This window comes from Fukomys damarensis, unplaced genomic scaffold (assembly GCF_012274545.1).
Source record: "Fukomys damarensis isolate Sample0158 unplaced genomic scaffold, DMR_v1.0_HiC HiC_scaffold_24, whole genome shotgun sequence".
Lineage (NCBI taxonomy): Eukaryota > Metazoa > Chordata > Mammalia > Rodentia > Bathyergidae > Fukomys > Fukomys damarensis.
Window position 1 is genome coordinate 59,884,436 of NW_022900936.1, and position 12,673 is coordinate 59,897,108.

The following is a 12,673-nucleotide window of genomic DNA, read 5'->3' on the forward strand; positions in this document are numbered from 1 at the left end:
AGAGTCAACTTTCATCTAGCAATCTTCACTTAACCACTACTAACACAGCACAAATCTCTTTCCAGTGTAGTCTGTTTCTGCTAGCAGCTACACTGAACATGATGGCAGGTACCATAACAATCTTCTTCCATCACTGTAATCATCTTTGAAAGATAAGGAAACTGAGGCAGGAGGGTCACAGGGAGTTTGTGGTCAGCCTGGACCTCTATTTATGACTTGAAAGTACACTTACAAAGCACAAACCCTTCACCCTTTTCTGTCTCTTCTACTAAAGAAAGTTTGAGATTTCTAATCCTTACCTTAATACTACTTAAAAATTAATAAACAAAAAAGTTTTTGAAGCAGAATAGAATTACTCTAATTTTAAACTTTGGGTGATCTTTACATATTCCTGGTTAGATAAATAAATTAAAAATAAATTAAGAGCATAAAACAGAATACAACCCACAATAATTGTTCCTTGTATGCTTATATAAATACTGCATTATGTAATTAGGCTATAAATCATGTTAAATGGAAGAATTCCTAGGGGAAGGGAGTCTGAAAGTGTGCTAATATACCTAATGAAGAAGGGAGACAAAACTTAGAGCTGCAAAAACCAAGCAAAACTATTTCTTTATGCCATAAAAATTGTCCTCCCTTCTCCTGGGAATTCTTTCACATAATGTAATGTAAAAACATATAGTCACATTATAGTATATTAATATAACATCTATTTCTATTCACTGAATGTATATTTACTAAGCAGTGATAACTAACCTTTATTAAATACTTATTACATTCTAGGCCTTGATCTAAACATTTCATTCATAATGTCGCATTTGATCTTCAGAATGATAGGAAGTAGATATTTTTATTGACATTTCTATTTAAGCACACAAAGCACAGAGAGTTTATGTAACTTGCCCAAGGTCCCTCAGAATGTTTCTTAATCCTAATCTCTAGCCTCCCACTGAACATTACTTTGCAACTAAATTACTGCATGTGAACCAGGCCACAACAGGACAAAGAAGACAAAGCAAAGCCTGTAAACAGACTTCTCCCCTCTGACCTCTGACCCAAGTCTCCCAAAATGCAGTTTTATGTTGGCATCTCAGTAGATCCCAGAGGCCCAGAGAAAAGATCATTCCTCCATAAAGGGCTAATATTGAATTACTACAGAATTGCTTGGGTAAATGATGTCAATTAAATATAAAAAGTGAAAGCAATTTACACCATTCTTTCATAACAGAAGCCCTAAGGTAAAAATTTAAAAGTCAACATTACATCTAAAATTGAGCTCTGATTTCATCTGAAAAGAAAATCCCACTTGGCTCACTCACCGTGCTAGACTAAAAAGGAAAATTAGCCTGGATTTACCTTGTATGGTTTCTCTTCTATGAGAAACTCAAAGTATAAATAAATTAAAGAGCAAAATAAAAGATAAATAATAGGAAACAGGGACATGGATCTTTTGCAAATGGGAAGGAGATCAAAAGATGAGGAGAGTAAAGGGGACATAAGAAGAACTAAAATGTGTTAAGTACATGTACTAACTACTAATTATTGTGTACTGCAAACATATACTAATAAAAATAAAATGTAAAAGCAGAACTTTCTTCCCTCAGTTCTGTCAGAAAGGGGAAGAGCACCTGCTTTAAGTACACAGATTAGGGAAGTAAAGCTGCGAAACAGTGCAGCAGATTCAATGCACGGGTCCGGAGTCAGAATTACAGTTCTAATTCCTCATTCCTACATATTTTTTCCTCTTCATACAAGTTAACTTTTCTTACAGAGCCTTTAAAATGAAAAAGAATGTTACAAAATTATCCTAGCTGTCATAGAGACTTGGGAACATTTCTTGCAACCTCAATTAACTAGATCACAAGATAATTTCACTGTAAAGGCCAAATGAATATAATGATCCAGTTTTTCATCTCTGAAGACTGAGCGTCAGCATCAGACATCAACTGCATATACCCCACTCTGTCAGCATCAGGTAAAATAAATCAGGATTAGGGTTTAAAAGACGCCCACGATATCTAAATGAAACTGACTCTCAAACTCCAGCCCTTCTTCCAAAACATTCTTTGTCTCACATAATCAGCACGTTTACTCTCGTGACATACCGTCATTGCCAAATTGTAATGGCCTCATCTTTTGCTGCTCATTTAAGTTAAAATATTTATCTGCAAAGTATACCTAGGGCCAATTCCTGTACATCATAAGCAACTATTTTATCAACCTCTGGGATCCCTGTGGTCCCTGTTCTCCAGTATAAGGAAGGTAGCTAATACTATCTACTACATCACAATACTGTGACGATTAAATGAAAGAGTTTATATAAAAATATCTTAAATGAATGGCTGCATGTGGTCTGTTTTTTGTAAAAATTGCTGCAGTTCTTGAATTCTCCCTGTGTTCAAGGTCTTTGCTGGGTGGCTGAGAAAAGCCTCTCCCCTCGGGGAGTGCAGTCTCTGCCAGACATAGGAAACTGGACTGTCCATCTCCTCACTTTGGCCAATATAATGGCAGAAGAGATGGTGTAGCTTGTAAGATTTTGCTCTACTGCTTTGCTGCCTTTACAGGAATGTAAGGCAAACAGAAAACATTCAGGATTGTCCAAGTCACACAACAGACTGTCAACAGCCCCCAACATGAGAGAGAACCAGTCAACTTCAGCAAAACCAGTCTCCATTTGACTATGCAAGCATGAGTTAAGCCAGTTGAGAGTAAAAGAATCACTCGTAAATTTCTGGACTTGAATGTGGTTTCTATTTTAGGATAACAAGTTTTGTGTAATTCAGTATGAAATGACAGTTTACCAACCTCTTGATGACCCAAGGATAGAGCCAGTGTTTCTGCAATTTATAGTATCCCAACACCAAACGTGGGATATTTGTTTAGAAATACACATTTCTTGGATCTATCCCTGACCTAAATTATAAACTGAGGGTAAAGGTACTGGGAAGATACAAGCGTAACAAGCTTCTCAGTGATTTATAATTATAGATAAAAACCAATGCTGTGCAGACAGCCCTTTTCAACATTTCAAGAACATACACATTTTGAGTTAACAGCTCTAGTAAATGTATCTTTATATATAAAAATTCATGAATCAAATGTTGGCAAGATTGAGTGACAAGGTTCTAGAACCAGAGTTCTCTAGCCTGGCTGCAGATTGGTGCCACCTGGGAGCCTTAGAAATATCACACTTCAGTCTGAGCCCCACTATATTTTGTTTAATTGTTGTATAGTGTAGAGTGGGAATTGGGATTTAAGAAAAAAAAAACTCCCCAGGTAATTCTACTGTGCAGCCAAGTTTGACAACCACAATGAAGAAGAAGGGGGGGGAAGAAGAGGAAGAAGAAGAAGAAGAAGAAGAAGAAGAAGGAGAAGGAGAAGGAGAAGGAGAAGGAGAAGGAGAAGGAGAAGGAGAAGGAGAAGGAGAAGGAGAAGGAGAAGGAGAAGAAGAAGAAGAAGAAGAAGAAGAAGAAGAAGAAGAAGAAGAAGAAGAAGAAGAAGAAGAAAGAATTAAAAATCAAATAGAATAGATAAATGTGGCACAGTCATTAAGTTTCCCTGTAATGGACCAAATTATCAGCTCCTCAGGAAGCCTTGTAGCTCATCTGACACCAACTATAAGTGTAGTAGTTTTGTTCTGACTTAGAGTTAAAGGTGAGAGAATCATGGGAGCCAGAAATCTGAATAAACACTTCTTAAACTGCACGTACATTAAACTTTCCGCACAGTTGGGTGATTTGTCAGATAGTGTCTTACACATGCATATATTTGTAAATGTGCATTTATTATAAGAATTTTTTCACACTATTGGTGCTTAAACTTACTATTAATAACTGGCTGGAACCCACAGCTGATGACAGTTCTTAGCTTAATTGAGTGAAGAGCAGTCTTGCTGTGGCACTGAATAGTTTTAGTCTGTATTGACCAGAGATCAGCTTCACAAACATCATTGTGAATACAAGTCTGGACTGAAGCGCCAACACTAGCATTAATGCAGCACGTTAATGTAACACAGGGACCCTTTCCGCCTCTTTCCTCTTGTGAAAGCTAAATTAACATAGTCCCCCACTATAAGCAAGAAAAGGAAGAGAACGGACATGGCACAAACGTTTGATGCTTAAAGTCTTCACTGACTCCTAGCTGTTAATGAAGCACTTTTAAATATGCAATTTTAGTTGCTCAATCAAGCATAGTCTGAAAGAATTCTTTTGGGCTATTTTTCCTGCTGAGTCTTGATTGTGAAATAGAAGTTTAAAAGGATTAATGTTCATAACAGCACAACACCACAACCAATAAGTACAAAGTAATTATTGAGCATTTAATACATATCAAGATCTGTGCTAACGTCTTTATAAGCATGGCCTATGTATAATTCTTACAATTGCCTTAAATATAGGAACTATTATTGTCTTTATTTATATATGAGAAAAATAAAGTGCAGACAAGTTGAATGATCTCTATAAGTCCCTCACACAAAGTAAACAAATACAGTGGAGTCCAGATGGGAGACTTGACTGATGAACTCCAAAAGTCATGCCATTAACCCTATAATATATTGTTCACTTGAGCTTGCATGGGTACGTCCCACAATCACAGTACATGGAATTGGTTAGAGACTTCTGATTTATATTGTGAATGAGAAAACTAAATCCCAGAAAGATGAAGTGCTTAAATTGTTCCGGGTCACTGTGAACGTAACTGGCACTGAAAGATTAAGATCTGTGATTCCTGAGAAAATGCATTTGAGGGTTGGGGAAAGGTTAGTCAGTGAGTACTGGGTTACAGTTAGGTAGGAACAAGATGGACTATAGATAATAATGTACTAAATCAGTGATGGCAACCCTTTTAGGGACAAGTGCCCAAACCCCAACCCAAAACCCACTTACTAATTGCAAAGTGCCAACACTGCAAATAAACCTGAATACTGAAGTTTTAGTTTAGGAAAAAATAACTCATTTAACATCTTTGGTCTTAAAAGTACAATAAATAGCAAGGGTACCATATGTTCACCACCACTGTACTACATATTTCCAATAAGGTAGAAAAATTATTTTGAATTCTTCCAGCACAAATAAATGATAAATGCCTGGGAAAGTAAATGTGTCTGCCCTGGTCTCAACATTATATAATGTATACGTGTACAGAAACACCACTTCGTATCCCATAAATCTGTTTCCTGACTGCATTAGTTGACAAACCTTCCTTTTCCCTATCACCGTGCCAACTCAGCCTTAGGGTTAGTCAGCTATGGACTGAGCCCTCTGAAGCTATGAGCCAAGTAAACCTTTTCTCCTTAAGTGTATGGGTGTTAGGTATTTTGTTCCAGTGATTAAAAAAAAATGACTAATACAAGGAAATTGAGATGTGAATCAAAGTATAGAGAATTTTGCATTAGGATTTAGGCAGAACTTATTAGATTAGATTGGAGGCTTAACATTTACTAAACATAATGGTGACAATGTATTAGATCCTTGAAAGAGCACAGGTATTAAGTGTTCTTACTACCGAAAAAAAGATGGTAGGAATGTGAGAAAATACATTTGCTACTAACTCATTTTATTCATTAATATATATATATATATATATACATATTTTAAAAGATCATGTTACACACAGATATATGTATATATATTGTTTCTCAATTAAAAATTAAAAGTATTAGAGCAAAACAAAAATCTTGCATTATCACCCATAAAATACAAATCCAAGGAATGTTTTTATGTTTCAACACATGTGAAATGATTAGCTCAGTTTGGTATCCACTGGATATTCAAATAATATTAGTAATGTTAGTAGCTCTGTTCACATTTTCTCTAAAATACTGCTGTCCAATGCACTGCTTAGGTGGCCTCACTGAATTTCTACCCACACCAATCTTGTTTATCTTTGAGAACAGGTTGTTTGTCTTTCAGATGTGCTCACCAGAACTGCTTTCATCTAAGACAAAGCCAGACTGACTTCCAGACGACTTTTAACTTCATTGTAATACCATCTGTATGCTAAATGACATCATCCCCAGCACTGTGACAGTGGACAATGCCATGATAATGACTGAAAAGAACATTAAAAGGAGTGAAAAGGGGTGACATCTGAATTTCTGGAAAATCTCAGCCCATTCCAGGAAAAGATTCTAATGTCCCTTCCCTTTATTAGGCTGTCCCACATCCCTCATTTCTTTAGTCCTTTATCTATAACTTCCCAAGCCCCAAAAGATCAAGAAGTTGACTTGTAAACCTGTCTCCCAATTTTCTTATTATGTCCAGAGATCAGTGCTTGTTTAGCCAGGTGCTATGGTGCACACCCGTGATCCCAGCTACTCAGGAGGCTGATACAGGAAAATCACAAGTTTGAGACCAACCTGGGCAATTTAATGAGATCCTCACTCAAAACAAAATAAAAAGAGCTCAGAGGTAGAGCACCCCTGGATTTGGTCCCCAATTCTGGAAAGAAAATATAAAGAGTAACTTTCTTCACAGCTTCAGTATCACTTACTGGTTCCAGGATTTCAGGAGGAGAAAAGACCCAGTTTAGGGACCAAAAGTTGACAATGCTATTTCTATTTACTTTCCAGAAAATAAAAAGTATATATTTGATCTTACCAGTGCACTTTCTTGCAAACCTCTTTCTTCTTGATTTCTCCTGATTACTTTCTAACTCTGAAAAGATCATTTTGAATTTTCTTCAAAATTTCTTTTCCTTTACCTATGCTAAAGTTTCCAGAATTTGGCCTCAATATTCACCACTTCTTCGCTCCTATCTCCTCCCTGAACACCAGCTTCTATTTCTTCACTTTTGTTTTGGGTACCAGTGAATTCAAAACCACACCTCTATGGGCAACCTGACCACCACATACCTGGATATTGTCATTGTTAAGGAGTAGGCACACATGGATTGAAAGTAGGACTTTTAAGAAAAAGTGGTAGCAGGTGCTATGTTTTGGACAAATCAAAGCTTCACCCTCAATTGTTTGAAATGAAGCCCCACCGTCCTTCATCCTTCATTCCTATCTGCAAAGCAGATTATTTCAAATCTACAGAGTGATTCTCAGTGGATCAGCCTGCCTTGCTTGCTGGTAGAGTGGAGAGCTTACCATTTCAAAGATTTAAAGCGTCTATTTTGTCATGGGTTTTTTTCTTTCATTTTTGCCCTACTCACAGCTATGTATATTTATATGGAGCTGTATCTGCAAATTCACACACACACACACATAAATACACACTCACATGCACACGCATACACCCTCTGTAATATGGTGACAGCACTAAGGTGGGGTGAGGGTGAGGGCACACCATTCATACATTTATTTGGAACTACTCATTTGCCCACTTATGCAGTCTGCAAGAAGATGTTTGTGAAGCATTTCCAAATTGTGCTGTGCTGCTATGAAATCATGCTGTTGATGCCAGAATCCTCCCAATTACCAGGTTTCATGTCTCCCATGGATGGTTCTACAGGGACAGGTCACTGAGTGAGGAAGGACGTCTCCAGCAACCTGCCTTCCAGAGACACAGAGCCGTCGGGAAGCCAACTCGTCTGAGCAGCTCTCCAGAGAAGGGAGAAGCAAGCAGGATGCACTTTCTGGTGAAGACCAGAGTAGACTCCCCAGGCCTGGCCTGCAGAGTTCCTTGCCCTGGAGGATGAAAACATCCATTTCAAATGGTATTTATAGAATACATTTAATTCTATATTTTATAAGGGTATTATTTCTAAATCAGGTTTTCATATTTACTCTGTTGATGTGCATATTTCTGAAATTTAATTTATTATAGGCACCAACTCTATTGCTTTTGTTTTATCATTTTACAAACATGGAAAAACGTACAGAGGAGGGTGAGAGTTTTTATTTCTACTTACAGCCAGAATTTATCAACAACTTTTCTACCCTAAAATACCACTGTTTTAGTATTACCACTGTTTCAAATTCCACTTGAACATGGATCATTGCCTATACATTTGAGTGCTTAATTATTACTATTATTGCATGAAATTTAAAAAAACAGTTGCATGTATAAAGTCCATAATTAAAGATCATGATTTTTTTTTTTTTTTGCTTTTTAATTGACTTTGTTGGTACATTTTTAGGCATACAGTACAGTTACATTCATTGTTAGGATCTTGTACCTCTACACGACAGGTCTTGGTTCTCATGTTTTCCCCTTGTCCCCACCCTCCCTTCACCCCTCCTCCCTTCCCCATTTACAACCACTTTATTTCCATCTTTTCATTTTTTCACATTTTTTCTTTTCCCTTATTACCCTTCCCCTACTCATCCCACCTTCCCTACACCTTTAGACATTTTCTTCCCATTTCACAATGTCAGTTATCTCGTTAGGATAAAGATCATGAATTAACATTTGTTAAATGTATAAGATTAAAATTTATTTCTCCATCACATTTTCCATTTTTCTGTATAGAATTGTGCTATTTATTGAGTATTACTCTGTCATAAAGAAAGATAAGCTTGAGTTTTTTTCTAGGAATATGGATGCACATTGAGACCATAAGTTTAAGTGAAATAAATCAGACACAAAAGCTTAAATATTGTGTAGTTTCTTTAATATGAGAAACCTAAAATAGAAACCAATTAAGGGAAAATAATCATGATAGGAAACAGGGAAATAGATATTTTGCACATGGAAGGGTGACCAAGAAATGAGAGAGGAGGGGGAAAATGAGAAGTGGCAGGAGATAAAGAATAAGGACGTGTCATGACGAGTACCAACTCCCCACAAGCAATGTAATTATAATGTATTATAAACATGTACTAATACAAATTTTTAAAATTTAAACTTACTTTTATTTTAAAAGCATGGAATCAGCTTATTGGAGCTACTTTCACTGTAGCACAGCTTAAAGGGTGTGGATCACACAGTGCTTGCATTTTAAAGTTCTCTTACATTTATTGCTATTATTATTAGTTTAGTACTGGGGATCAAACTCGGGACTTTGTGCTTGCAAGGTAGGTGGTGGCACCACTGAGCTAAATCCCCGGCCCTTCTCTTTCATTAGGTGGATGTGCAGCACTGTGAAAGTCACTTTCTCTCTCTTAGCTTCAGCTTCTTTGTCTACAAATTCCTAATAACAGCAGTCCTTACATGTCAGGGTCATTTCTCAGAAACCTTGTAGGTGTCTCCAACCCCTGATTCATCTTTGTTTTTTGTCTTCTTTTTAATATTATAATGATTTTTTTTAAAATTTTTCACTTATATACACTAACTATATTATATTTTTATTTGTAGGGCAAGTTAACTTCCTCTCCAATCAAAAAAGTAAACACATGAAAAATAAAAATGTTTTTAAAGGCTGGCTGCAAGTGCTACAGTTAGTGAAGCCCCTTGCCTTCTACAGGACACAGGAGAAAGTGAGAATTGTGTCCTGCTCAGTGTGGCTGTTAGAGGTGGGAACTGGGAAGCCGAGTGAGAGGTGGCTCTTGTGTTAGCAAGCAGAATCTCCTCTAGAGATTTCTTTAAGCAGAAGTTGCACATATTTAATTTATCCTCAACTCGTCATGTCTGAGCATTTCTCAAAGTTTCTCATTTCCTTATCTCTAAAATCCTCGATTGTGATGATTTCTCTGCTACTGCACTTCACCCTACTTGTCTCTGACCCCAATAAATTGTTAATTTTTACAAATGGCTATGAATAAGAGTGTAGAGCCCTGTCGTGTATGCACGCACACACTCACGCACTTATGCACACTTTCTCCTTGTCCCATATCCAGGGAGTAAAAATGATACAGGGAAACTCATTTTTGTGAAGGTTTTTAGAACAGTGGAATTGTTTCATGATGAAGTAATGCTCATAATGTGAATACAATGAATGCAAAAGCTCCCCAACCTTAGTTAAGTGTCAGGTTTCAGTGAAAAGCGAGAAAATAACCATTTCATCCCTAATTTACAAAGATGCAGCTGAAAAACTGTTCTATAGGGAAAGGGGCATCCAGACCCAGTACTACATGTGCAGCCTTTCTGAGGTTTTGTTCTTGTACGATTGAGTTGGAGGGTGATTTGTAATACAGCAAAACAAAAGTATAAACAGCTCAGCTATGAGTCAGCTCACCTTTCCTCTCCCACATAGGGCACAAAAATAGTGGGATCCTTAGATGTTAGAAGAGCCAGAGAAGGAAAATCTGCAAATGAAAGCCAGCCTTCCTAAAAATTCTTACATGAGCTGAATCTACAAAGCTGATTATCCCTGGTTTTAAGACTCCTTGAAGCAGAAAGTTCTTTATTCTAAAGTGAACTGTAGAGTGACAGATGACTTGCCCATCCTAACAAACTGGAAAAAGTGAAAAGATGGAAGAGGCAAATTCCTGTTAATTCACTGCAGAGACGTAGTGGGAGGATAGAAGGGGCCAAAATCTCAGTAAATCCTTTTCCTTGGTAGCTACTCTCATTGAGCATTGAGACCAAGGAGCAGACAGATCAGAATGTGATTTCTCATCCCACTCAATTCAGCATTAATGGCATAAAATTCCATTAGTTCACTCTAGGGGTTCATTTCCAAACAGGCAATGGCTTCCAAATCAGCCTTCTATGCATAATCGTCTGGCAATGGGGAAATTAGACAATCAAAAATTTAGCAAAGGACCATGAAAGGCAGCTATGTAAAGTCACACCCATTCCATCTTTCGAATGGAGGAGAGGATCACTTTAAGGCCAGCAAGATTGTTTTTTGCCTCATAACCATAGCTAAATTCTCATGATCAGACCAGAAAGATGTGCTAAAGTACTTGGAAGAAAAAGTGAGAGGAGGGAGTCTTAGAATTATTTTATTAACAGTATCTTTTCCACTTTAGACCCTCCTATGTTCCATAGCAGTGTTTGTAAAAGAACCTTCCCAAGATTATCTTCTACTGTGATCAAGATTCAAGTCCAGAAGAGTGTCTCCCAGCCATATGTACCTGTTACCAGAGCCCTAGGCCAGGGGCAGACTCACAATCCCAAAAGACTAGGTTCTGCTGCTCTCCACTGCCTTGAGAATCCAATATGAGACTTTGAGACAGAATAAAAAGCCTAGTTTCTGGCTTTAATGTCTTTACTCTTACTTTGCCACATCCTTCTTTCAAAGTTTCTAGAGGGATGGTGTTATGCACTCTCCGCAATGCTCAATGCTGATCACTTGGAGTAGTGATGGTAACTCCACAAGCCAGAAGCAAACAGACACAAGCATGCGAGCAGACGACTACGCTGTGCACTATCCAGATGCTTAGAGCAAAATACAGATGTGCAGAAGTCCTGAGCTGTGTGCAATACCTATGCTAAGCTACCTGTCAGGTTATATAACTTTACTCTTAATTTCCTCAAAAAGCCAATCTGAGAACACTTACCTATGTGCTTTTGCTATTGTGCTTGAACATAAGTCCCAGTAGGGCTTCCTTCAGAAGAAATTACTTACCCCTTTGTGATTTCTACCTCAAATTGAGTGAAAGAGCGCTGGGCTAATTGGCAATATGAATGGTGACAAAACAAGAAAGCAATTTATTTATTCAATGTGGCTGCACTGGAAAGCAGGGGACTAATTCTAAACTCCGTCTTTCAGGGAACTGACAAGAGCTTCAGGGTTATCTGTGGAAGGAATAAGCACTAGGGTTGAAAGCAGTAGGTATACATAGTTAAGTAGTCCTGGTCAGTCTGTGGTCTGGTTGCTCATTGTCTCATTTGGTTAGTTGGGGTTTGCTGGCTCCAGGCAATCTTCATCACTTCAGGATGTATTTCAGTTTCCATTTTGAGATCATTGTTTCTGCTTGGGGGTGCGGGCAGCCTCAGGTCCTTAGATGAGGTAATTGTTCCCACTCAGAGGACCAATCCCATCCTGGGATTAAATGACTTCAAGTCTCCTGTTCCTAGAATGCTGCAAATATTTTAATTACTCTTATCTTGGTGTTTTCAGTCCTAAAGGGGCATGAGAGAGGTCAGGCAAATTTAGGACTAATAAATCTCAGATCACCAAGTTTGAGACAGCACTTCTTAAGTGATTAACACATCTACATTCAGAGCTGAGCAGGAATCTGACCTAAATTTTGAGATAGCAAAAGAAGCTACTTACAAACCTGCTTATCTCTGGGTCTGCTTTACCAATAGTTTCTCAGGCACTATCACATGAATTTCCTTCAAGCTTGGGCCTAGTATCAAAATACTGTGTTATTTTGCTTATTGCTTAGACAAAATACTTAACACCCATGAGTTACAAAGGAGGAAAGGTTTATTGTAACTTGCAGTTTGAAGAGGTTTCATTTCATAGGTGGCTGGCTTCAAGGCGAGGTAGCATGGCAGAGGGACATTGCAGAGGAGAAGCAGTTCATAGCAGGCAGAAGGCAGCAAAGCAGCAAAGTATCAAAGAGGCAGCAATCAAGAAGAGACCACAGCAGCCTTTTTTCTCTCCCTTATGTTCTGTCCAGGCTACTTGACTAGGGAGGGTAGCACTCACACCCGGAGAGGGTGTTCCTGTTATCCACTCCCAGAACTATGCCAAACCAATCAGTGGACTAATTTGGTAATGACGCACCCTTGATGCCAGCATCACACATGCTAGATTCAGCCAGCTCTGAAAAGCCCCACCTATGACCACATGAGGCTTTAGGAAGACATCTAGACACAAGTCATAACACCATGCTTCTCATTCTTCACTTTCAGGCACATTTAAATATAGTATATTTACATAGTACTCT